At 36.7% G+C, this 27,359-nt stretch overlaps 1 pseudogene; it reads right to left on the reverse strand.

Annotated features, from left to right (window-relative positions):
- Nucleotides 1-454: 454 nt before the first annotated feature.
- LOC122909247 lies at nucleotides 455-2,788 on the reverse strand (annotated as a pseudogene).
- Nucleotides 2,789-27,359: the final 24,571 nt, after the last annotated feature.

Raw genomic sequence — 27,359 nt, forward strand, 5'->3', positions numbered from 1 at the left:
GCTCCTCTTTGGAAAACAAGCCCTATACACGGTTACTCCCTTCCAGTTGGTTGAACTACTAGTTTCTAGAGGCCTGGTACATGCATCTGGTAACTACAGGGTACAGAAGATTTAAAAAGTAGATCCTAGAGGGTGAGAGCTGTTTTAACCAACATTTCTCTTTAAAACATCAAAGTATAACTCGGAACACTTCAGTGACAGACAAATTTGGTCTTACTAAGGAATCCGCTTGGTAGCTAAACACTTTAGACCACAGTTAACGTTAGGTTACGCACACCTCACAACAAAGGTCACCTTGTCCGGTTACAACGAGCCGGCATGGCACTAGGGAAGAAAAACTAGCTAGGCTTTAGCTCCTACACGTCACAGTATCACACTCTAACAGAAAGAAATCTTATCTTCCCCTTAAGTAGTTATTATCATGCCATACAGATCCTTAAAATGTTAACAAAAATAAAGAAAAACATCCTTGAAAATATATTATCAGAGGGAATGAAGATAAAGTATCGAATACATGTACAAGTCATTCTCGCTGCACCTAGTCAACCTCCTCCATGCGCGACGTGTCGTCGTCACATTCCGGGGGGGGGCATCTCCTCACTCACGGCCGCACTGCTGTCGTCAGCGGTGGGGTCGTCTTCATCAATACCGAGACCGAGCTTGATCATCCTGTAGATCCTGTTGGCATGCGTCTGCGGATCTTCCAGACTGAAGCCGGAGGACAGGAGCGCCGTCTCGTAGAGCAGGATGACCAGGTCTTTCACAGACTTGTCGTTCTTGTCGGCCTCGGCCTTCTGCCGTAAGGTCTCGATGATGGAGTGGTCGGGGTTGATCTCCAGGTGCTTCTTCGCGGCCATGCAGCCCATGGTGGAGTTATCTCTCAAGGCCTGGGCCTTCATGATCCTCTCCATGTTTGCCGTCCAGCCGTACGTGCTTGTCACGGTGCAGCACCGGGAGGTCACCAGTCGGTTTGACACGACCACCTTTTCTACTTTTTTCTCTAAGATGTCCTTCATGATCTTGCACAGGTTTTCAAACTTTGTCTTTTTCTCTTCCTGTTTCTTTTTCTCTTCTTCGTCTTCTGGAAGTTCCAAGCCCTCTTTGGTCACAGACACCAACGTCTTCCCCTCAAACTCCTTCAGCTGCTGGACGCAGTACTCGTCAATGGGCTCGATCATGTAGATCACTTCCAGGCCGTGCTTCCAAAGACGCTCCATGAAGGCCGAGTTCGCTACCTGGTCCTTGGTCTCACCTGTGATGTAATAGATGTGCTTCTGGTTCTCCTTCATTCTGGTGCAATAGTCCTTGAGAGACACCATCTCGTCACCGGAGGCGGACGTGTAATAGCGCAACAGTTCCGAGAGCTTCTTCCGATTCTGGGAGTCCTCGTGGATGCCAAGCTTGATGTTTTTGGAGAACTGTTCGTAAAACTTTTTGTAGTTCTCTTTGTCTTCGGCCAGTTCGGTGAAGAGTTCTAAGCACTTTTTGACCAAGTTCTTTCTGATAACCTTTAAAATTTTGCTTTGCTGCAGCATCTCACAGGAAATATTTAGAGGAAGATCCTCAGAGTCCACCACACCTCTGATGAAATTCAGATACTCTGGGATGAGCTCCTCACAGTTATCCATGATGAAAACTCTGCGAACATACAACTTAATGTTGTTCTTTTTCTTTCTGTTCTCGAATAGGTCAAAGGGAGCATGTCTTGGCACAAAGAGAAGAGCTCGGAACTCCAACTGTCCTTCCACTGAAAAATGCTTCACTGCCAGGTGGTCTTCCCAGTCATTGGTCAAACTCTTGTAGAATTCTCCATACTCTTCGTTGGTAATATCGTCGGGGTTTCGGGTCCAAATAGGCTTTGTCTTGTTCAATTCTTCCTGATCAATGTACTTCTCCTTGATCTTCTTTTTCTTCTTCTTGTCCCCATTTTTCTTCTCCTCCTCCTCCTCATCAGAACCAACATCTTCTATCTCGGGTTTGTCATCAGACTCTTTCTCCTCCTTTTCTTTTTCCTCCTCTTTCTCTTCCTTTTCTTCAGCTTCATATCGCTCACCTCTTTATCACGTTCCTTCTCCACGAACAGAGTGATGGGGTAGCAGATGAACTGGGAGTGCTTCTTCACGATCTCCTTTATCCTCCTCTCCTCCAGGTACTCCGTCTGGTCTTCTTTCAGGTGCAGGATAACCTTCGTTCCCCGACCCATAGGTTCGCCTGTGTCGGTGCGGACCGTGAACGAGCCCCCTGCGGAGGACTCCCAGGCGTACTGTTCATCGTCGTTGTGCTTGGTGATCACCGTCACCTTCTCGGCCACCAAGTAGGCCGGATAGAACCCGACCCCGAACTGGCCAATCATAGAAATATCTGCGCCCGCCTGCAGAGCTTCTATGAACGCTTTGGTCCCCGACTTGGCGATGGTGCCCAGGTTGTTGATCAGGTCGGCCTTGGTCATGCCGATCCCGGTATCCACGATGGTGAGGGTCCGGTCCTGCTTGTTCGGGATGAGGTTAATGTGCAGCTCCTTCCCCGAGTCGAGCTTGCTGGGGTCGGTCAGGCTCTCGTATCGGATTTTGTCCAGAGCGTCGGACGAGTTGGAGATCAGCTCCCGCAAGAAGATCTCCTTGTTCGAGTAGAAGGTGTTGATGATCAGCGACATCAACTGCGGGATCTCCGCCTGGATGGCGAACGTCTCCATCTCCTCCTCCTCCATCGGCTGGTCTTGGGTCTGGGTTTCCTCAGGCATCTTGGCTAAAGGACCGCACGGGCTCCGAGAGGATGCAGCACCAGGACGCAGGAGCAACTCTGTTTCTTTTGTTTTATTTTATTTTCTTGTGTGATCTCATTTACCACATGCATTTAGTTATAACAACTGGTTGTCAGTAATTTTCAAATCCATATCTCTAGCCCAGATTCCAGTTCTGAGTTGGAAAATAAAATCTCAGTAGTTCCCAAATAATAGTCCAGATTTTGTGAACTCCTTGTGGGTAGGAATGTTGTGTTTCATTCCTTTATTTATTTATTTATTTATTTATTTATTTATTTATTTTAAAGCACAGCACTTCAATTACAGTGCTTTCATCATTACACATACTTCATACAACTTGGTGGAATCAAAATTGTGAACTAAATAAACCACATTGTTCAATAATACATCTTAAAAATGTGAAGTCAGTTTAACTTGCCATTCATTAAATCACTTAATTTCTTTGGCTGTCAGTTTCATCTGAAAATTGGAAAAGATGGACTGATAATTGCTATGGTTCTTATTAGCATTACTTTTTTGTTTCTAAAATTCTCTATTATCTTTCTTTAAAAATGGAAAACATCTTATTAAAAAAGCCACTTAAAGCAAGAGAAATCTTACATAAGAAATTATGTTACTTCAGTTACATTCATTTAACAAACTTTTCTAAGTGCCAAGTATATGTCAGGCACTGAATTTGCAATTTTATTAAGATGAATAAAAAATGCTAGGTATAAGCAGAAAGATGAGGCTAACAAAGTTGAATTACATTTCCTTTAAAGTCTTATATTCTCTTGGGGCATCTGGGTGGCTCAGTCAGTTTAGGGTTTGCCTTAGGCTCAGTTCAGGATCTTGGGATCCTGAGATTGAGCCCTGAGTCAAGCCCTACACTCAGGAAGGACTCTGCTTGAGATTCTTTCCATCCATCTTCCACCACCCACTCACATTCTCTCTTTCTCTAAAGAAAATAAAAATCTTCAAAAAAAAAAAAAGTAATGATAAAATACTTTCCTAATTTTGAAATGTAACAAAACTGAATCTAATTGCAAAGACTTAAAAAAAATTGCACTATGTTAACCATCAAATAATTATTCCATTTTGTGTTTGCTACAAACTTCAAAAAGGTGAAGGAAAAAAGGAAAATCAAAACAAAACAAAACAAAACAAAACATTGGCCAAATACTGCTCAGAAGTACTGGAAGGCCAAACAATGGTGCCCAGTCATGGAGTGGAGTTTTGAGTGAGGCCAATGACCTATAGACATTTATAAGTAAAAAGCCATCTGCTAAAGCACTAGACGCTATCCTGTTCAATTTTTTTCAGAGATAGAGAGATGATTCAGAAATCTCAGGAGATTGAGAAAGATTTAAATTTAACCCTCCTCACACTTGAGTGAAAAACTTTTAAAAGAGTTGTAACTAATGTAGACTAGCAATTAGTGATGAGGGCACACACTTTCAGTTGCTCTTATGTCTTTAACACTTTCTCTAAATTATACAGTAAAACATTACATAAAATACTGGAAGAAAAGCTAACATAAAAATTATTCGCATGGGGGCCTATTTCTAATAGGTAAAACCATTTATTATTAGTTTTTGCACTTGGTGGAAAATATGAATGACTGTTTGTGATCCCCTTTGCATGATCCTTTTTGCATTCAGGGTCCAGTCCCCACTCATCCTGATATTCCCCATATATAACTGGTACGTGTCCACAAGTAGGCGGTTGAATTCAACTAAGTGAAGAGAAAAAAGGAAACATATAATATATGCATGATTGATACTACCATATAAAAAAATGTGTAAATAGGGCAGGAGTCCTTTTAACTGGCCTCTACTTAACTAACCCATTGGATTAACTAAGAATCCCAATTTCCCTTGCAAAGCCCATAATTTATGTTCATCACCCAAGCCCTGCTCAAGGCTACTAAATTATGGTCTAATAGTCTCTCATTTCTGCTACCACCAGATAAGCTTGCATGCTTACTAAGAACAATTTGTATTTTTTCCCAAATCTTTTTTTCTCCAGGTGTACTTTTTGTTACTTCTTTCATTATTTTTACAACTAATGGAATATGAGCATGGAAGAGAACAGTTCTTTAGAAAAGAACAAATTAACAATTTAACAATTGTTAAAAAAAAAAAAAAAAAAAGCCCTGACTCATGTACAGAAAAATGCAAATGGAAAAGATTGGGAAGGAGATTTTTGCAAATATGTTTGAGTTCTTATTTCACTTTAAAAAGACAACCTGGAAATTAAAGACAATGCACTATGGATACAGTTTATAAAAGATAAAGAACACAGACCTTCAATCAGCAAACTCACATTAAAAAAGCAAAAAAACAAAACACACACACACACAATAAAATGTAACCCTACTTTAAAATATTGGAAAATGAAAGACAGTTGAAGCAGTGCATTAAAAATATTAAACATTTTTGGGGCACCTGCGTGGCTCAGTGGGTTATAGCCTCTGCTTTCGGCTCAGATCATGATCCGGGGGGCCTGGGATCAAGCCCTGCATCAGGCTCTCTGCTCAGCAGGGAGCCTGTTCCCTCCTCTCTCTCTGCCTGCCTCTCTGCCTACTTGTGATCTTTGTCTGTCAAATAAATAAGTAAAATCTTTTAAAAAATAAAAATATTAAACATTTTTAAATTACTACAATGAAGGCTTGGCCATCAAACTTATCACCTCAGGTAAAAACAGGACTAAGCCCAGAATAACACAGTCACTGCATAGTTTCAAGACTTCAACATAGACTTGTTTTTCCTCATGGGGAAAACTTATCTTCACACCTTGACTATGTTAACAACAGCAGAATCTCAAAATTCCTAAAGATCTTGTACGAACAAGGTAGAAGCCAAGATTGGAGATATATCTGGTGCATTTTACTTAGCAACCTCATAGTCACTTATAGATAATCTTTTGAAAACTCTTTTTACAAGAGAGGTACCTAGAAAATTCTTTTGCTTTGGATGCCCGCTTTTAAATCATGTGGAAATGCATCTTTATTTTTATTAAACACCCTGTTATTAAACACTCTGAAGTTGGTCCCCCCCATCCCCGCCTTTGGTAGTGGTTAGTTGTAGCTAAAGAGAGAGAGTGGCTTGGTATGCCTAAGAGAATAAACATGAGATAGTGTAGGATCTACACACAATGGGAGAGGGATCTAGAAGTTCTGATATTCCTCTGTGGAAGAGCTCAGAATTGGGAGCCAAGCTTGCCATGAGGCTAGGACCACCCTGATGAGGGAATAGGTAGCCTTGGGATGGTTGCTTTGACATGAATAGTCTAAGCCAGGGCCTGGATGGCAGGTATTTCTGAGACTCAAAAGATTTGAAGAATCAGTGAGAACCAAAAGAGAGCCACATTATGGGGAAAAGGGAACCACCATGATCTGAACAGACCATAAGTTATACCAACCTCAAGGTATTTCAGCAGTAGGTAGAGCAAGTTGTGAAACCATGGCTCAGAGTCTAGTTGAGATGAGTTAATGAATCATCTGGAATTTACCTGAAGTAATGAAGAGAAGAGCATGCATACCAGAGACCTCTTCTCCAAATCCATGGACATAGGTATCTCTCTGTACCTAGAGGAGATTTATAGTAGGAAGAGGAATCCTGGAACATCATTTGATATGGGATCAACAAACGTGACAGTAAGTGTGAACTATGGCTTGACTGAATATTCATCTCATAATATATTACTTTCCCTCACGAAGTTTAAGTTTTTCTGAAGTTCACTTATGGAAAAATAAGGAAACCATATTGTTCATTGTTTCCACATTTGAATGGGAACATATGTATTTTTAAACATACACATATATACACACTCAAACATATATGCACACAAATCTAAGAATTTTTTTTAAAGATTTTATTTATTTATTTGACAGAGATCACAAGCAGACAGAAAGGCCGGCAGGGCGGAGTGGGGCAAAGCAGGCTCCCCACGGAGCAGAGAGCCTGATGTGGGGCTTGATCCCAGGACCCTGAGATCATGACCTGAGCCGAAGCCAGAGGCTTAAACCACTGAGCCACCCAGGCACCGGCTAAGAATTTTAAAATGAAAGGGCCTGAGAAGAAATGATGTTGATCTCTTTGGAGAGAAAGCAAGATTTATTCCATTGATGTTAATGAAAATTGATGTGAATTAAAGTGTATAGCTCTCATCTTTGTTTTACTTATTAAAATGATTCATGGGCAGTTTTAGAAAATAGAAACCCTAGTATACACCCTCAAAATGTTTTTAGACAGTCATAAGAATTCACGTACAGAGTTAATTATTCTGATATATGTAAATATGAGTAGCTTAAAAACATATGGAAACCCTAGAGCTATGGAGAATTATTTTATGCATGAGATTAATTGTGGCCTTGTTTTCTCATTTTTTAAAACTCATGGCTGATGAATCAGAACAATAAATTTAATAAGAATAACACCATATTATGTGGAGGTATTTTACTGAAAAGTTCTGTTTTTGATGAAATGTATAACATGTTGTTAATGAATCAGTCTGTTTTCACAAGAACACTAAAGTACATTTTAAAGAGCCAAGTGTTTAGCAAGACAATAGCTCTATCATCATGGTATAAAACAACCAATTTGACTTTTTTTTCTCCAAAATTGTATTTTCTTGACTATCTGAAAGCAAAAATGGCAAATTTTATTCTAGAGTCATAATAGTAGAACTTCAATGCTCAAGTTTCCAGCTTTGCTTTCTTTTTTTCCCCTAAAATTGCCCACTGTTTTCCAAAACAAATTTCCCATACAATACCATCAGAAAAATGCAGCTGTGAATTTTGAAACAAAGTCAGAAACTGTACAGATAACCTCTCCTTTTAGAAGAACATCTTACTTATGATCACTTTCTCCTCACAGTTTTTGTTTTAACAGTGCTTGACTCTTTCTTAGAAGATATGCAACTCTAACTCAGTTATACCCTGTCAGCAAAAGTGAAAATGCCAGATTAATTACAGAAAAATCCAAAGGAGGTAAAGTTCTTTTAACAAAGTTAATTTTGCTAAAAGGAGTTGTTCTTTCATTCTTTTACATTCTCATCAATATTATAGACAACAGTAGATAGAATATTCTCTCGTCAAAGTTTGATTTTCTTCCTGAACACATTTTATTTCCTGATCTAATGTGGAAAATAAAGGTTTACTTTATCACTAATACTACATTTCTTGGGTAGTCATGGTCTCCCAAAAGGTCACAGAATAGTGCAAAAATATAACATTGTTGTATTGGCTTGCTTCTCATTAAAGCTGTTAAACCTAATCATAACTTTCTTTTTCCCACCAGAAGTTATACCTTCTATTTCTATTATGCACTGGCAATTCATCCTTGAATGAAATGGAAACCATTTTGTTTTTCATTGAATTTATATTCAAATAGAGGAAAGGGACAACAAGAAGTATACAATAATAAAAATAATTTCTCATTTTAAAACATCTTTGATGAGGGGCACCTGGGTGACTCAGTCAGTTGGGTGTCTTCCTTCAGCTCAGGTCATGATCCCAGGGTCCTGGGATCGAGCCCCACATCTGGCTCCCTGCTCAGCTGGGAGCCTGCTTCTCCCTCTCCCTCTGCCTGATACTCCCCCTGCTGTGCGCACGCTCTCTCTCTCTCTCTCTCTCTCTGTCAAATAGATAAAAATCTTTTTAAAAAGGACATTAAAAAAATAAAACATCTTTGATGAAAATGGGATATTGAGGCAGATATATCTGAAGGTGAAATGCGGAAACCTAATTTAGATGAGGTGGGCAGGAGGGCATATCTAAATAAGTGGCATGTCAGGCAGGGCTTGAAAGTGAGAAGAGACTAATTTCAAAAGAGAAAGAAAGAAAGAAAGAAAGAAAGAAAGAAAGAAAGAAAGAAAGAAAGAAAGAGGGAGGGGAGGGAGGGAGGGAAGGGAAGGAAGGAAGGAAGGAAGGAAAGGTAGAGAGAGAAAGAAAGAGAGGAAGAGAGAAAGAAAAGAAAGAAAGAAGAAGAAAGAGAAGAAGAAAGGAAGGAAAGGAAAACACTTCTCTCTGAGGGCAAATGGGAGGCCAGGAGTTGGAAGGAGACTGGATCATAGAAAATCTAACATAGGGCGCCTGGGTGGCTCAGTGGGTTAAGCCGCTGCCTTCAGCTCGGGTCATGATCTCGGGGTCCTGGGATTGAGTCCCGCATCGGGCTCTCTGCTCAGCGGGGAGCCTGCTTCCTCCTCTCTCTCTCTCTGCCTGCCTCTCTGCCTGCTTGTGATCTCTCTCTGTCAGATAAATAAATAAAATCTTTAAAAAAAAAAAAAAAAGAAAATCTAACATAAAAACAGTGTATCTGCACTGAGGGTTGCTGGGGGGAAGGGGGTTGGGAGAAGGAGGGTGGGGTTATGGACATTGGGGAGGGTATGTGCTTTGGTGAATGCTGTGAAGTGTGTAAACCTGGCGATTCACAGACCTGTACCCCTGGGGATAAAAATATATGTTTATAAAAAATAAAATTTAAAAAAAAAGCTGAAAAAATAAAACAGTGTATCTGCAACATAGTAAGCAAGGTGGAAAGTGACATCAGACACAGCTGGAGTGTTGGTCAGTAGACAGGATATGATAGACATGAGAAGGCCTTGCTGTCACTGCAAAGTGTAAGTTCTGTCCATTTTTTAAAATATCAAATGTCGAACAGGGCACAAAGTAATGAGTTCTTTGTTTGTGATGATTTAAGAATTCTGTGATGGCAGCTACATTCTAAACTATTAGAATCTTTACCATCATAAAACACTTGCTCTCTCAGACTTTGCTCTGTCCCTACCATCAATTCCTAGTAATGCCAAGATGCCAATAGTACAAGCACTGTAAAGCATATATTTTTCCAGCCAATAATAGTTTAATCAATAGGAGTAAGAATGTTTTGAGGTGCTGGGGCGCCTGGGTGACTCAGTGGGTTAAGCCTCTTTCTTTGGCTTGGTCATGATCTCAGAGTCCTGGGATGGAGCTCCGCATCAGACTCTCTGCTCAGCAGGGAGACTGCTTCCCCTTCTCTCTCTGCCTGCTGCTCTGCCTACTTGTGATCTCTCACTCTCTGTTAAATAAATAAACAAAATCTTTAAAAAAAAAAAAAAGGTTCAGAGTTGCAAGAGTTTGGGCACATACCATTCAACAAATTTACTTTGGGTCACACACCTGGTCTACCTCCCAGATCTGCTTCTCATTCTTCTAATTGTGGTCTGTAATAGCCACAGGTCATGGGTTCTAACAACTGTGCACCTGTAATTATAAGAAGGACTGTTTTCCATAATTCTTTTCCTCCTCTGTAAGAAACACTGAGTCCATGGTTCATCCTCTCACCCCTTTTGGGGTAAACTAACAAATCCATTTTATACATTTAATAATTTTTTACTTTCTTAATTTCTCAAAATCTCACTTTTCTTAAGCAGAGATTATTAAATTATTTCCAAGAACACTCAGAAGTAATTGTGTTAATCATGAAGTTTTAAGTGGAATTCATTTCTAAGAAACACATAAAATTCTGGTGGGAGGGCGAATCATGATGATTTCATACTCTTCCACAAAATTTGGCATTTTATAAAATAAATGAGAGGTTTCAAGCTGTTTCTGAGAAAAATAAAATAGCACTCAATAACTGCAGAGACTATAAATCTTATAATTAATAAAAGTTATTTTAATTCTAATTATAAATAATTATAAAATATAATTATTATATAAAATATAATTTATATAAAATATAATTTATATAATTATATAAAATATAATTTATATAAAATATAATTTATATAATTATATAAAATATAATTTATATAAAATATAATTATAAAATATAATTATTGAAAGACTTCTGGATTCATTAATTATATATATAGTTAATAACCATGGGACTTTAGTACTATTTCACTAAATTACTTATTTTTTATTTTGTTAGGTCAGAGTACAGCACACTAGAAGGAAGAGTGAGGTAGCTCAAACTTCTACAAATGGAGACATTTAGCATTTGGAGACATTTTCTCTCCCCTCCTTTTCCTTCAAGCATTCTTAAGCTTTTGTCCAACAGAAAACAAGCTCTTTCAAACTCTTAGAGTGAGTTCAGACAAGCTAATTTCACTTCAGATATGCAATGAAGAGTATGTTCTTGAAAATTGCAATTAGTAATAAATTAAATAAGAACAGAGCAAATAGTGTGTGAGCCCCAGCAAGCATGCCAGTACTTTGCATGTGTTGTTTTTACCTGCCCCACAATCTATAGGTATCTCTAAAGAAGGTTCCAAATAAATTATATCACGGATTCTTGTTATTCCAAATATTATAAGGAGTGAGGAATTATTTATATAAAAAATTACAACAAAATAAACAAAACAAAGAAACAAAACCCACTACATTAGAAGCAGAAGGTGGAACTGATAATGTTCTCTTTGAGTACAGGTTCCAACAGGAAATCAATGCATTGCATGCCTAGCCTTGAGGATAAGCAATTATCTTCTTGGCTGAGATCAGGATGGGAGATCCAGGTCTCATGGCTATATGACACTAAAAATAGAGCTATGTTTGGTGGCTGCATCAAGCAGAATTATGATATTTGATTACTAGTTCTGTTATCCCGGGATGAGTTAAACATTGAAGAAATTCCCTTTCATTTGTTGAAAGGAGTAGCCAAGTTTCTGTGGTGGTTTTCCATTAGAAACTGGAAAATTTCACTATTAACCAGAAATGGGCAGCCAATCTAATTATTTTATCAGATGAATTAACATGGACAATATCATTTGAACCTCTGCCTGGGGTGATGCAAAGATAATGAGAATTTGGATCAAAGAATATAAATGCAAGTGTTCTTAAGGTAGAGAGACCTCATAGTCACTTAGAGATAAACTTCAAAAAGATTCTCTTCTTGCAAGAAAGGCACCTAGAAGAATATGTTTGTGTTTCTTTTGAAGTTGTCTTAGTTCTAAGCACATTGTAATGCCTCTTTACCTCCTAAAAATTCTTCCCTCTGAAAAGGATTTGCTACTAGTCATTTAGTAAAATAAAGTCATTATGTCTTTTCAGCCAAGGGAATGCATGCTTGTATTAAAAATGCATTTAAGAATTTGTCTCCTAATTCCTAATGAAAGAAACCATAAAGAATGGAAAGGAGGAGGGGCGCCTGGGTGGCTCAGTGGGAACCTTCGGCTCAGGTCATGATCTCAGAGTCCTGGGATCGAGTCCCGCATCGGGCTCTCTGCTCGGCAGGGAGCCTGCTTCCCTCTCTCTCTCTCTGCCTGCCTCTCTGCCTACTTGTGATTTCTCTCTGTCAAATAAATAAATAAAATCTTTAAAAAAAAAAAAGAATGGAAAGGAGGAAGTGGAATATAAAAAGGAAATGGAAAGAAAAAAGAATAGGATGGAAAGGGAAAGAGAATTCAGAGAAAGAAAAAAAAATTTAAGCATGAAAAAAGTGACAAGTGTTATGCTATTAACCTTCATGTCCTAATGCCATTTAGTTTCCCAACCACAAGTAGTATCTCAGATGCATTCTGAGAGATGACATGAGATTTCCTTACTCTGAATTCACTTGTAGTCATGGGATCCTTCATCATTAGCATCAGCAAAAGGTATCATGCTAAGTGAAATCAGTCAGATAGAGAAAGACAAATAACATATAGAATCTAAAAAATAAACAAACAAAACCCCCAAATAGACCCACAGATACAGAGACAAACTGGTGGTTGCAAGAGGGGAAGGGGTGAGTAATGGGTGAAACAGGTGAAGGGGATTAAGAGGTACAAACTTGGGGTGCCTGGGTGGCTCAGTGGGTTAAGCCGCTGCCTTCGGCTCAGGTCATGATCTCAGGGTCCTGGGATCGAGTCCCGCATCGGGCTCCCTGCTCAGCAGGGAGCCTGCTTCCTCCTCTCTCTCTCTGCCTGCCTCTCTGCCTATTTGTGATCTCTCTCTGTCAAATAAATAAATAAAAAATATTAAAAAAAAAACAAAACAAACTTCCAGTTACAAAATGAAAATTTCATTGAGATGAAAAGTACAGCACAGGGAATACAGATTAATATTGTATGGTGACAAATTGTGACTATATTAACGTAGTAAACATTTCATTATGTGTAAAATTGTCAAATCATGATGTTGTACATCTGAAACCAATATAATATTGTGTTGTTAACTATACTTCAATAAAAAATAAATAAAAAGAAACCACTAAAATGAATTTTAATAACCTAATATATATAAAATATCATTTTAATATGTTTTCACATAAAAATTATTGAGAAAAAAAAGGTAAGAAATTAGAAGTCCAGGTGATGATATTCAGGTAGCAAGGATATCAACTCCTATTTTCTGTGCTTTCCAGTGCATTTTTTTGAATCCAGAGTCCAGTTCCTGGTATAAACCATAGATTTAGAGGAATATGTACCTAATCTGGCTTACTCACCTGAACAGTAGAAGGGAAATCCTTTTTACTTCAATAGATCATTAAAATTAGTTCCTGGGTTGCATCTCACTCTAATAAATGAACCCATAATCCTCCAGTCCTATGCCAAGCTCAGGCAGTAATGGGGGTAGAATAATGTGCAAATGGGATTTATCATTCAATCAGCATAGGCTATTATTAATTACAATAATGTATAGCTTGTCCTTTATTTCAGTGCATAAAACTACAGCCCAGTAATAGGCAATTATACAAAAAAAAATCCACTACCATTTATTTTTACTATTATGTAGTTAATAATTATGAACATAATTATAAGGGAAACATAAGGATATTTATAATGTTCTTCATTAGAGAATTATGAGTCACTTTATAAACTATTTCCATTGTCCAATTTAAAATAATACAACCTAAAACGATTATAGTGATCATCCAAGTTATATTCTTTTACAAACATGTAACTTTGAAAAAATTCAAAATACTTTAAAAATAATCTCCTTTGCCCTCACATCACACCTGTGAAATTTTTATCTTCTATTTTACAGAAAAGAAAAACATTTTCATCTTTATAGCTCTTAGAGTTTGCAAATTTTCCTCACTTCTATTATCTAATTTTATCTTCATAACACCTGCATGTTAAGCTGAACAGGCATTAATATTTCCATTTTACATATGATAAAAAGGAGACTTTTTATCATATGTGCGCTCTTTTCAAAGGCATACAATGAGAAATTGGCAGATTCAACCACAGGCTGTGGTTGAAAGATCAAAGTTTTTTCCCCATCAAATCCTAAGACATGGAAGGGTTATACGACTTGCTTAAGGCAAATGGCAGGGCAAGGACAAGGAAAAGATCTTGAGATGTTGAACTTAAGTGCATATCACAATCACCAGGTTCTTATGAGAAATGCAAATTTCCAGGACTTATCCTCAGGAATTCCAATTTGGTAGGTGTGGTTGGGGCCAAGTAATCTGCTTGTTAAGCAAGAGCCAATTATATCTGATAGTGATAGATAGAGACTGTACTCAGATAGAAAGCCCTGCCACAAAGTCAAACTTTGTGACTCAGAAAAGCGAATTTATTGTGGATCTAGAAAGATGTCGTGGGTACCATATATATCTTTCTGTTTACCTATCTATATCTTACTTTTATTCATATATCTTACCTTTTATAAGATATATATTTATATAAATCTTATCTTTAAATACACACAGCTTTTTATAAGCTATGTTTATAAATAATAAATATGGTTCATTTTGCCAAATATGTCAATATATTTAATATACATATAAATTATATACTTAATATTTTATAATATATTTAATACAAATATTTACATATTTGTGGAAAACAGTTAATATTTTCTTTTTAGAAACACACGTTTATATGATCTGAGCACTGGGTCCTTTGTAGACATTTTGCACTATATAGAAATATAGTGCATATAGAAATGTTTCTAGGATTTAATTCTTACAACAGCCCTGTGAAGTCTGTTCTGACATTATCCCCATTTTATGGTGAGGACACCACTATAAGTTTAAATGATTTTCCCAGCCTTACATAGCTATATATTGGATGAGTTGAAATTTAAGCTAATCTGCTTAGCTCTTAGGAGTAAACTGGTATTTATATGGGCCTAATAAAGCGTCAAGAAAATGTAAAAAGTCATAGTAAAGGAGGAAAACTCCAGTTATCAAAAACATTTCTACCCAAGGGTCACTTAAAATTAAAATGAATTCACCCTTCCCCATTAACTTAGGTTGAGTTTACCGCACTAGTAAATAGAACAACAACAAACTGATAAACGTACACTGCATTTTGAAGATAAGTGAAATAACACCCATTTCTTTTTTTTAATGTCTCAGGAATTCAACAAGTTTGATATCTTGATATCAAGATACCTCTCACATTGGGAAAGAGGTGGGAGGAAAAGGAATGTTTTGTTATTGTAAGGAAAGGTAGAAAGTGTTTTGGACTTGAAATTAAAAGATATGGCTTCCAACAGTCTTGTGTGCCAGATTTTAAAACTTCAGCTGGTAGATTTTTACCTTTTTGAATCTCATAAATGAGTATTTTCAGTAAGTTTGTACCAGATTTAGGGATTGATTGAATTAACATATAAATTTCTAGTAACAGAAATTCTATCCAATACATGTTCCTTAAAGCTGATTTCTACCCTAGATTCTGTTAACTAAGAAATGATCTTTGGGAGAAAGAAAATTACTTTAGGGGTGGGACATTATCTTCCAAGGAAGATCACTTACCAAAAGCAGATTTTGTTAGAAAGAAAGAGATCTGTAACCCATCGCTTACAAAATAAAGTCAGTGTTCAATTTTTTTTTTTTTTTTTTGCTGGTAATTTCTTTTTTATTATTTATTTATTTATTTATTTTGCCCATTTTTTTTTCCAATTTATTTATTTTCAGAAAAACAGTATTCATTATTTTTTCACCACACCCAGTGCTCCATGCAAGCTGTGCCCTCTATAATACCCACCACCTGGTACCCCAACCTCCCACCCCCCCCGCCACTTCAAACCCCTCAGACTGTTTTTCAGAGTCCATAGTCTCTCATGGTTCATCTCCCCTTCCAATTTACCCAAAAGCACATACCCTCCCCAATGTCCATAACCCTACCCCCCTTCTCCCAACCCCCCTCCCCCCAGCAACCCACAGTTTGTTTCATGAGATTAAGAGTCACTTATGGTTTGTCTCCCTCCCTATCCCATCTTGTTTCATGGATTCTTCTCCTACCCACTTAAGCCCACATGTTGCATCACCACTCCCTCATATCAGGGAGATCATATGATAGTTGTCTTTCTCCGCTTGACTTATTTCGCTAAGCATGATACGCTCTAGTTCCATCCATGTTGTCGCAAATGGCAAGATTTCGTTTCTTTTGATGGCTGCATAGTATTCCATTGTGTATATATACCACATCTTCTTGATCCAGTGTTCAATTTTTATTTTCCCTGAAAATTTGTGAAGAATCTCCTATTTTGATTTTTTTCAAGAATTATAGGGACTGTATGCAAATCTATTTCTGTTACCAGATATAGTGCTTCAATCTTGACAATTATCATACCACTTAATTCTCGCTATTACCTTGTGAGCTAATTATTATTATCCCAATTTCCATAAAAATTAAAAAGCTGAGATTGAGAAAGAAAAGTCACTTTCAGACATCAGAATCTTTCCAAAATTTCTACTATACTATGCCCTTAGAGTTCTGAAGCCCATACCACAGGAAGCTTTCTGGTTAAGTTAGGTGGAACATGAATTATTAGGAGAATTTTAGGGGTCTTTTAAGACTTCCAGAATGTTGGCAATTCAGGCCAGTGACCTTAAGACTAGAAATGACACCTAAACTCAGTCTGCCACCCACTGGCTGAAAAGTAAGCTGGGAAAGCTTATGTTGGGACATTATAGCTGCAATAGTATAAGGGGGTAAGGGGGGGGTCTGATAACCGGGAGGGCCTCTCTAATCAAGTCTAGGAAGGAAGAAGAGATGCTAGATGTCCAAAAAGAATGATAAGACTCTGATATATCCTGTTTAAAACTGTAGAGTACATGTAAAGGTGAAGCAAATTAATACAAGGTATTTATATTAACAAATTATTTTTCTATATGTAAATACTAAAAGTCAATTGTATATAATTACCTTTATGTATGTAACACATGTTCCTATGTATATAATAATATATATGAAATATTAATGCCCAGTGATTTCACTATTACTGTATAAACAAGTATAGATTTTGACAAAGTAAGACAATATTGGCAGTAGAAGAACTCAGGTTTGAGTGCTGACACCTCTGTTTCCTGTGTGACCTTGAAGCTTTCTGGGAGTCACTTTCCACTTGTAAAATGGAAATGGAAATGCTTACATCAAAGGTAGTTATGAGCATACAAGTACAACATTCCAATGCTTCATACATAAAGTGCTGGACATTCGGCAGCTTAAAATTATAAAGCCAAATAGGATGATGTGGTTTTGTTCTGGTTGACAAATACATAGTATATAATATAATGTAATAAAATCACTGAAAGTTCCACCATATTCAAAACACTTTGTGAGAGTTGGGAAAGATCACAGAAGCCTTTATTGAAAAAGAAAGTTGGTATTTGTGCTCAACCAGGAAAGGTGGTAGGTAACATTGCTAATAGATTTTCAAATAACCAAAGAGAACCTATGATCACATGTTCCAAATCCAGAAAGACTCATTAATTTTTCTCTCTGTATGCTCTTTAGTGTTCACCAACATGAAATAAGGACTTTGGAAATCATATTTCTAGGTCCATTCCAACTCTGACCTCCTGTTATTCCTATTTAGTCTAATGCTTTAGTTCACTTACTCTTTGATACCTGCCCTTGGATCTGTAAAATTTTACTCTCCAGCAAGAAATAAGTATCCAGTGGCAAAAGTGGCTATCTATGCTTTTTTTTTTTTTTTTTTTTTAACTGAAGTATACTTGAGGCACCTGGGTGTCTCAGTTGGTTGAGTGTCAAACTCTTGGTTTTGGCTCAGGTTGTGATTTTGGGTCATGAGATCGAGCCCCACATTGGACTTTGTGCTCAGTAGGGAGTCTGCTTGGGATTCTCACTCTCTCCTTCTCTCCCCTCCTCCCACTCTTTCTCTTTCTCTCAAATAAATAAATCTTTTTAAAAAATGAAGTATGATTGATACACAATATTACATCAGTTTTAAGTACACAGTGACTCAACAACTTTGTATATTATGCTATGCTCACCATATGTGTAGCTACCATTTGTTATCATACAACGCAATTACAATAACCATTGACTGTGTCCCCATGCTGTGCCTTTCATTCCTATGAATTATTCATTTAATAACCAGAGCCCATACTTCCCACTCCCTTTCATCCATTTTGCTATCTCCCCATCTCTCTTCCTTGTGTTTATCTTCTGTATGGGTCTCTTTATTGTTTGCTCATTGTTTTGTTTTTTAAGATTCCACATATAAGTGAAATCATATGATACTGGTCCTTTCCTGACTTATTTCACTTAGCATAATACCCTCTAGGTCCATCCATGTTGTCACAAATGGTAAGATTTCATTCTTTTTTGTGGCTGGGTAATATTTCATCGTGTGTGTGTCTGTGTGTCTGCGTGTCTCTGTGTGTGTAAAACATACCACATCTTCTTTAACTATTCATCTATGGATGGACACTTGGGTTCTTTCCATATCTTGGCTATTGTAAATAATAACACATTAAAATAGGGGTGCATATATCTTTTTCGGATAAGTGTTTCTCTTTTCTTTGAGTAAATACCCAGAAGTGAAATTACTGAATCATATGATAGTTTTATTTTTTTGTGTGTGGAACTTCCATACTGTTTTCCACAGTGGCTGCACCCCATTAACACTGTAGAAGGGTTTCCTCTTATTTACATCCTCACCAAATTTGTTATTTCTTGTCTTTCTGATAACAGCCATTTTGAGAAGTGTGAGGTGATACCTCACTGTGGTTTTGATGTGTGTTTCCTAGGATTTGTTTGCATTATGCTAAAGTTCTTTCTATCAATCACACAGTTCCAAGAAAGCTGACTGCCTTTTCTTAGCACCACAAACATTCCCTCCTCTTCCGAATACCACCTACAGTAATGCTCTGTGACCATTACTATAAAGTAAATATTTACTGAGAATGACAGGTAGCTTTTTAGTCAAACTAAAAAGTCACTATTAAATATTTAGCTCATCTTTTGGAAAATGTCTGGCACCTGTAGTTTCTCAATAAATATTTGTTAACTAAATGAGTGAATATGTTGATTCCACTGTGGGACAAAGTTGAACACAGAACAGAGGACAAATTCTTATACAAGTGACAGGGGGGAAAAACTATTTGCTATAGACCCTCTGCTGCTTCCTAAAAGGACTTATGTTTTATATTTCTGAAAGGAGTAAGAACCAAAATCTTTACTAAAGAAGCCAAGAGAGATCATTTGTTTGAGATCGGAACAGGTAGAGTGTGTATGTGTGCACGTATGTGTGTGTAGGCAGGTGTGTGTTTGTGTGTGCTGGGAGAGAGATGGGAGGGTAATGAAAATAGAAAACAAGCTGACTGACTGAAAAGCCTGTGTGTGTGGGGGGGAGAACTGTTTGCATTGAGAGGAGGTAAAATAGGAAATTGGAAGGAACTTTTTATAAAGGTTGGTCACATGATGTCTGATATAGACTTTTTCATGGGTCTTCATGAAACAGTAAAAAACACCAGTTTCTCTTTAATATAATGTAGAGTTGGTTGTTCCCAGCATATGTCAAAATGCTGAGCTTTGCTTCTCCAAAGGTGGTGAGTGAGAAGCTTGTCACATCCTGCTTATAGATGCTAACAGTGCTATTTGCCCCAGGCAATCCTGCAGAAGCCAAGCTCATGTGCCTTTTATATCAGCTCTTTTGATTTTTAACATTCTTCAGTGGGGAAATAAAAAGTACTAAATCACCCTTGCTCCTCAGAGCCCCTCCACCCTACCACACATACACATACACACACACACAAATCTCAGTACGCCGTAATACTAAACCAGCATATTCCTAGAGGGACCAGTTAGAGAACACAATCAAGAGTTTTCACAAAAAATCTGCTGGGTGTCCAAAAAACTTTAAATAAAATGAGGTGGTTGGGGAAAACTCATCCAAAGGGAATGTTTGCTTTGAGATCTGCACTTATATTTTAAATCTTTTGTATAGGTGTCAACCTAATATTTGAGCTATTTGACTTAGGGTCTGAAATTTTTGCTGAAGAACAGATGAGCAGTTTTTACCCTTTGAAGATAAAATTTACTTTTGGAAAGAGAAGTGTAGTAAATTATTAAGAATACTATATTTAAGCATGTGTAAATCAGAAGCTTAAAGACAGATGTTACTAGGATAATATGACAAATTCAAAGCAAGTCCACTTGCCATATTTGCTAGACAATGATCAATTTGGTTCAACATTATAAACTTCAAAAATATTTAAAATGGGATACATGGCAATTATTTCAGAATTAAGCTAAGGACAATAACTTTTAAAAAAGAAGATTTATTGGAAAATCTGTAAGACCATCCTAATTCACAAATGGGCAGGTAAATTTCTGCATGTAAGCTATAACTTTTGAGAAAGAGAATACTTAGCTTTGTTATCACTTACGTGAACGTCAATAAAATCAGACTTTTTTTCAAAAACATACTGCAGTTCAGCCCTTCCACTAATTCAGATTTGCTCAGCAGTCCTCAGATTAGCACAATTAACGACATTACCATTCCTTTTACTTATCCATTAATTACAAAATTTAACTATGTGTTATTGTTCATATAACTATATATTTTGCTAGGCATTGAAACTACACAAACCAATGAAACTGAAATCTTTCCTCTTCAATTCACTGGGCAGCCAGGTAGGTGGATATACAGAAGATAAACAGATGATAAAAAATAGAAAATATTAATTCAATACCTTTTATGTGCCAGATGCCCCTGTAGGTCCTGGTAATCTAATAGTTAATAAAACACGAATGTCCCACGCTCATGTGGGACTTCTATCAAAGAAGGTATTAAAGTGCTAGACATATATGATGCATAATTAAAAAAATAAAAATGCCCTACCCCCCTTCTTCCAGCCCCCCTCCCCCCAGCAACCCACAGTTTGTTTCGTGAGATTAAGAGTCACTTATGGTTTGTCTCCCTCCCTATCCCATCTTGTTTCATGGATTCTTCTCCTACCCACTTAAGCCCCCATGTTGCATCACCACTCCCTCATATCAGGGAGATCATATGATAGTTGTCTTTCTCCGCTTGACTTATTTCTTTGCTTTCTATATAGAATATTATTGAAATCCCAATTGAAATTCAACAACTTCAGTTATTGCTATAATATCCCAAAGGATACTGTGCAACATAACAGCAGAGATGCCAACTGAGAATCAGAACACACCTTTGACATTAACTTAGTTTATGCAATTAGGTAGGTAATTTAACATATGTAGGTCACATTTTCTTCATCAATTTTATCTGTAAAATGAGAGGACAGATCATGTATTATATAAGATGTCTCTAACACCAAAACTCAGCATTTCTGAAACTACAGACTTCATCTAATCCAGGGATATGTGTTGGGTTAACTTCAAACAGTAAGGGAGGAAGGGGGGACCAATGTATAGTCGTAAAATACATATTTTCAAAGAAACAATGTTAATCAAGGAAAGATGGGTGCTGTGATAGTCACTATGGCTGTTTACCAAGTATTTCCTGTTTTGTCTTGTTTTTTGTTCTTTGTTTGTTTTTTGTTTTCTTCATTCTGTAAGTATGATCAGATTGCCCTTGAATTTGGGCCCACAGGGGACTTGAGTAACCTGAGTGGAAACAATGAGAAGCAAGGACTCCTGCTGACCTGAGATGGACATATGATCTGAGAAAGATTTTGTTGTTCTGAGCCTCTGTGTTTGTTAACACAGCATAAACATACCCACCTTGACTGATTTGGGGACTATATTAGTACCTCCCCAAAGTGTATTACCAATAAATCTCTTCCTGTCTTCTCTCTCTTTTGTATGCAAAGTTCAGAAGGTTGACTCCTACTAGTTTATGGCTATTACAAAAAGGAGAGAGAGAGATTTCATCTTACTATATACACAACTTGCTAGAGGTTTAGTAAACTTTTCAAAATGAAAATTATTATTTTATCCTTCATTCTTAAACTGAATTTCATTAATTTGGGCAAACTTCATTAGTAGTATCATTTAAACATATACTCCAAAGGTCCAGCATGGCTTATAAAAACTCAGCAGAAAAAAAAAAAAAAAAAAAACTCAGCAGAAATTTATTGTAGATACTAGACCCAGAACCCCTATTTTGATTCCCCCCTTCCTACCATGAAGACTGCATTACTCCTTTGTAATATTTTTCAGCCCAATTAGAAATTCTAGATGTAATAATCCCAAAGTGTTTGAGTATTAGAGTTATCAAGTCATTATTTTCTTCTAGAAGTTTCCTCAAGCATGTAAAACTGCCCAGCCTTTATCAGGCTGACTCATTTAGAACCTGTCTGTTCATACACCACCCACCCCTAACATGTGGGACTCCAACACCAAGTTGAAGACTCCTACACATCAAATCCTGGTTTACAAAATCCAACCCACAATATAACACCTGCCAGCAATAATATTAGGACTGTAACTCACACTGCTCAAGTGCTGACCACAGCATTATGAAAAGATTATACTTTGTGATATTTTTATGACTTATTCTGAAGCAAAAAAGGTGAAAAAAAAAAGAAACATGGATGGTCACAAGTTGCTGGTTATTGACCTTTTCTGATCTGCTTCCAGTTTTTAGACCTGAGACACAGTACACTAACCTATTTGGAAAGAAAGAATGATCCCATTCATCAGCCTTAAGTAATAATTCATAAAGTGTGAACTATGTTACTGATCATGTGTCTTTTTATGCCAGCTTTATTTCTACTGGTAAATAACAATCCATTTAATTACCAAAATAAATCTGCTACGCCATCACCATGAACTTGAAAGTGATAAAAAAGTTTAATAAAATAAGCCCCAGAAATAGAGAACTCAATTAGATGCCATCCTTTGGCCTGAACATTATTTTATTTTCGTTCTTAAAAGACTTTTTCACCTCCTTAAACATAGCTGAGGAATGGAGATAATTGCTAGTCCTTCTTATTAGTAGTTACCTTTTCTGAGTTCTCTTTGTTAAAACTATTTAGTTTCTTATTAGTCTCAGTCTCTTTGTCAGATAGACTGAACTCCTGCCTATGTTGTATATTCTTTTCTTTCTCACCACTTTTTCCTCTTTTTTTTTCTTTTTTGCTATGATCTTCCCGTCCTAGAAAAGGTAATTTCACACATACTGAATTACTGCAATTTAGGTCACAGAGACCAGACACCATGAAAATAAGATCTTTATTTAGAAAAAAAAGTTTCTGATCTATATCTCTTGTTAAGCTTGTGAGAGTGTCACCTTTTTTTGTGTTATGGCTATTGCCAAAAAAAAAAGGACATTTTTTAGGCATCCTTTAAATAACTCCTGAGAGGTACAAATATGCTAGTGTCTTCCCATAATGCTGTTCAGGATAAGTAAGACTACATTATAGGAAACAAAGGGCTCTGATCTGGATCCTTCTCTTTATGTCATTGGCAAACCTTGCATGATTTAGTTCAAACCCGATATGATCTGTCTTTTTATGCTAAAGTTATGGAGGAGTTTAGTGTGCTATGACTATGTTAGTTTTGGCAGTCTGTGAAGGTTTAGGGAATTATACTGCAGGGTTAAATTTTATTTTGTATTTGCTAATAAATACTCATTTCTCTTTTGTGAGAAGGCATATTTACACACTGCACTCATACTGTTCCAACAGCTTTACAAAAATTGCACCATTTTATCAAATACAACAATATTCTATTTCCTAACTGAAGAAAATGAAGATTTTGAAAGTTCAAGTAACTCAACCAAGATTACACAGCTCAAAAGTGCTATTGTCAGCACTAAATCCTCACGGTTGAACAGTGGGAAGTTCTAACTCCATTATTCCTTTTTTTTTTTTTTTTTTTTTTTTTTTTGGTCTTCCTCTGCCATCCTCTGCCACCATAAGATTAAACATAGTATCTGAATTCAGTCAATAGATATTATTGAAAGGCTTCCATGGACTAAGTGCCATGTCAGATGCTATAGGACATGAACAGGGAATTAAAAACAAAAACAAACAACAACAACAAAAACAAATAAGAAAACACCTCACAATAAAGTAATGGTGGAGCTAGTCTTTTTTTTAAGATTTTTTAAAAAATTTTATTTATTTTACAGAGAGAGACAGCGAGAGAGGGAACAGAAGCAGGGGGAATGGAAGCAGGGGGAAATAGGCTCCTTGCAGAGCAAGGAGCCCTATGCAGGGCTTGATGCCAGGACCCTGGGATCATGACCTGAGCCAAAGGCAGACGCTTAATGACTGAGCCACCCAGGCGCCCCTAATCAGAAGTCTCCAATGAGAGAAATTACATTACTCAGAAGTCTCCAATGAGAGAAATACAAAATGAGTAGAGATAGATGTTTTCCTTTTTTTTTTTTTTTTTTGAATGACAACCTGGTCCAGCCAAATGTTTACTTTTTGCTCTGGAGGGACATGGCACTAATAGAAAGATGAAACTATTTGCTAGATTTTATTTATTTATTTATTGCTAGATTTTAGTCATAGCTTTCTAGCAGATGCCTCAAGACCCTATCAAAGACTTTACAGCATACCTCGATATATTGAGGCTGTCCAGAGGAGCAGTGTCTCTATGGAAAATGTAAAGAGAAAATGATCTTATAATAAAACCTAATGGAAGTGCCTACAATATGCAATATTGCAAAACACAAGGGATTCAGAGGGAAATGCAACTTATCCATAGTCTTCCATAAGAAGCTCCCAGACTAGTGAGGGGGACAGATGTTAAAGCATATTAATGCACAAATAAAAATGTAATTATAGGTGATGATTAGGACTATAATCAAAGGTTCGTGTGGTAAGTGAGGAGACGGCAAGAGTAACTACTATAAACTACTTTAGGTTGATAGGCCAGTGTCTCATTGTTTAGCTATAGTCCCATCTGAATGTTTTTCTCCCTCTTATATGATTACCTTTACAAACTATGTGATGAAGCTTGGTGTCATTTTGAAGATAGAGCCAGTGTGTTTGTATGCAATGCTCATATCTGGAATCTCCATCACTGGGCTCATGACCAGCCTGCTTGGGATACCTTAATTTCAGAGTTTGAATTATACCAAAGAAAATGTATATATTTGCTTTAAATTTCTAATTTATTTATATACAACAAAACATAAATTAACTTTCTACCTAGCCAGAGATGTCAATTAAAGCATGATTTACAGTATAATTTCTTTGACTACCCAGCCCTTGAATTAAGAACATACTATATTTTAAATTTCTCATAGCAAATTTGATGCTAAATCAAGAGTAATTTCTAAGTAATTTTTAAGACCAGTGATAACATTATGATGTCCAAATCATATTCACTAATATGAAGCTAAACAAGAATATTCTAAGTATTTCTTAAAGCCACTGATAACATTACAATGTCCAACTCCTATCCATTAATATGTAAATAAATGTAAATTTTATCACATACTGAAAGTACCTTTTACATCAAACACATTCAGTTACACAGGTATTTACTGAAGTAAAGTGAAATACTGGTAAAAAAAAATAACATAATTATCAGTCATTCCCACCATTACAGTAAGCAGACTGGTTCAGTAAGAAGATATAGGAGTGATACTACTCTTATATTAACTCATGATACTCAGAAACCTAATAGCCAAATCCCTCTGAGTTATTCTTGTATAACAAAGGTTTAGAAAAGAGTGACAAAAGGGGAATAAAAAAAGCAAATTCCTTGCCCCTTAACTTCAGTCAAAGTTGGGAAAAAACCCATTCTGGAGGAATTCAGGAAACACTTGATGGCAAAACAATCAAGACTGACATGGTCAGTAGCATCTTTTTTTTTTTTTTTTTTCCCCTGAAGTTTTAAATGTTTCCACTTACTAATAAGATTGGGCAAACTTTATTTTCTTTGTTTTCATTAAAAATAGAAATAATTATAGATGTATAGAAGAGAAATCTATAATCTACAACTTATCCTGTAAGGTATCCTAGGACAGTTCAAGTTGCAATTTTCAGCTCTGAATATATTTCATAATAAGGGCACAGAACTAAAATCCTGAAGGACAAATAATAAACCAGGTTGTTATGGGCAAAGGAAAAGACATTTCCACTATAACTTCTGAAAACAGCCATTGTGTTGGTGGCCTTCCCCATATTCCAAGATTAATAAGAAATTACCATTTGATGTTTCTTACAGCTTCAGATAGGAACACTAAATCTTTTAAATTCATGATTTGATGTTCAACATTCTCCTTGATTACTTTAATCACATCACACACAGAAATACTTCAGTCATCCAGTATTTCCCAGGAGGCACAGCCTCAATTGCTATCTCTAATCTTTTTTAGAGCACCCTCTTCTGCCGCTGTTCATTAATTAAACATAGTTCTGCTGATAGTTCTTTTGGCTGATGTTCTCCCAAAAGCTGCCCAATCGCTTGTCATCTAATTGTGTCCTTCATCGCAACCACATTGGTTCACCATCAATTATTTCCCTCCTTCAAAATTATGTTCCTCTCTCATAATAGTCTTTGATAACTTGATAAATCTTTACAATCAAATTTCACCTAATTTATTCAAATTAGTGTTCTTCAAAGACACTACCAATCTTTCTTTGTAATCATTTCCTTATTCCCCAAAGGAGCTTGACTCCAATATTAACTGAAGACATATAAAAGTAAATGCCCATATTAAAAAGTAAATTTCAAGCCCAAATCTGTGTCAGTTAGAAAAAAGCAGGAACTAGGATAATAATATAGGTTTCTTTATTTTCATTCACTGAATTTATTCATTCAATAAGCAAATATTTAGTAAAGTACCAATACTGTGTCAGACACTGTGCTGGCAAAGTAGATATAGCATTTTTTTGGCAGACTGCATTTTTTTGGTGTGGTCATGCTCACATGCTCTTCTCATTATGTAATTTTGATACTTCTCCTATAGTGAAATGATGGTCTATATTCTTTCCCCATGAATCTGCATGGACTTGGAACTGTGCCAGAACTAATTATTTGACTCCTCAAGTTAGACCAAAAAAACCACAGTTTCAGACTGGACCGACCTTTCTTTCTTTCTCTTTCTTTCTTTCTCTTTCTTTCTTTCTTTCTTTCTTTCTTTCTTTCTTTCTTTCTTTCTTTTCTTCTTTCCTTCCTTCCTTCCTTCCTTCCTTCCTTTCTTTTCCCTGCCTGGATTTTTTGTGACACTCACTTAGAAGCTCTAAGGTACTAGGTAAGCAGTGTTACCATCTTGAGGCAGCCATACTGTGCGGGAGCCCTAATAAGCAGCCAGCCTGAAATAAGGGCTCCAGTTTGGGTTGCGTTTACTATGACAGCTGTCACCAACTTTCTAGTTATGTAAGTGAGCCATCTTGAAAATGGATCCCCAGCCTCAAGTCAAACCACCCCCAACTGAAGCTCCATGGAGCAGAGCAGTCATCCTGGCAGACCCCTGACCAAATCATAGATTAAATAATTATTTTTGTTTTAGTGACTATGTTTTGGAGCACACTGTTACTCAGAGATAGACAATGGG

The sequence above is a fragment of the Neovison vison genome, chromosome 6, assembly GCF_020171115.1.
Source record: "Neovison vison isolate M4711 chromosome 6, ASM_NN_V1, whole genome shotgun sequence".
In the NCBI taxonomy this organism is placed as follows: Eukaryota; Metazoa; Chordata; class Mammalia; order Carnivora; family Mustelidae; genus Neogale; species Neogale vison.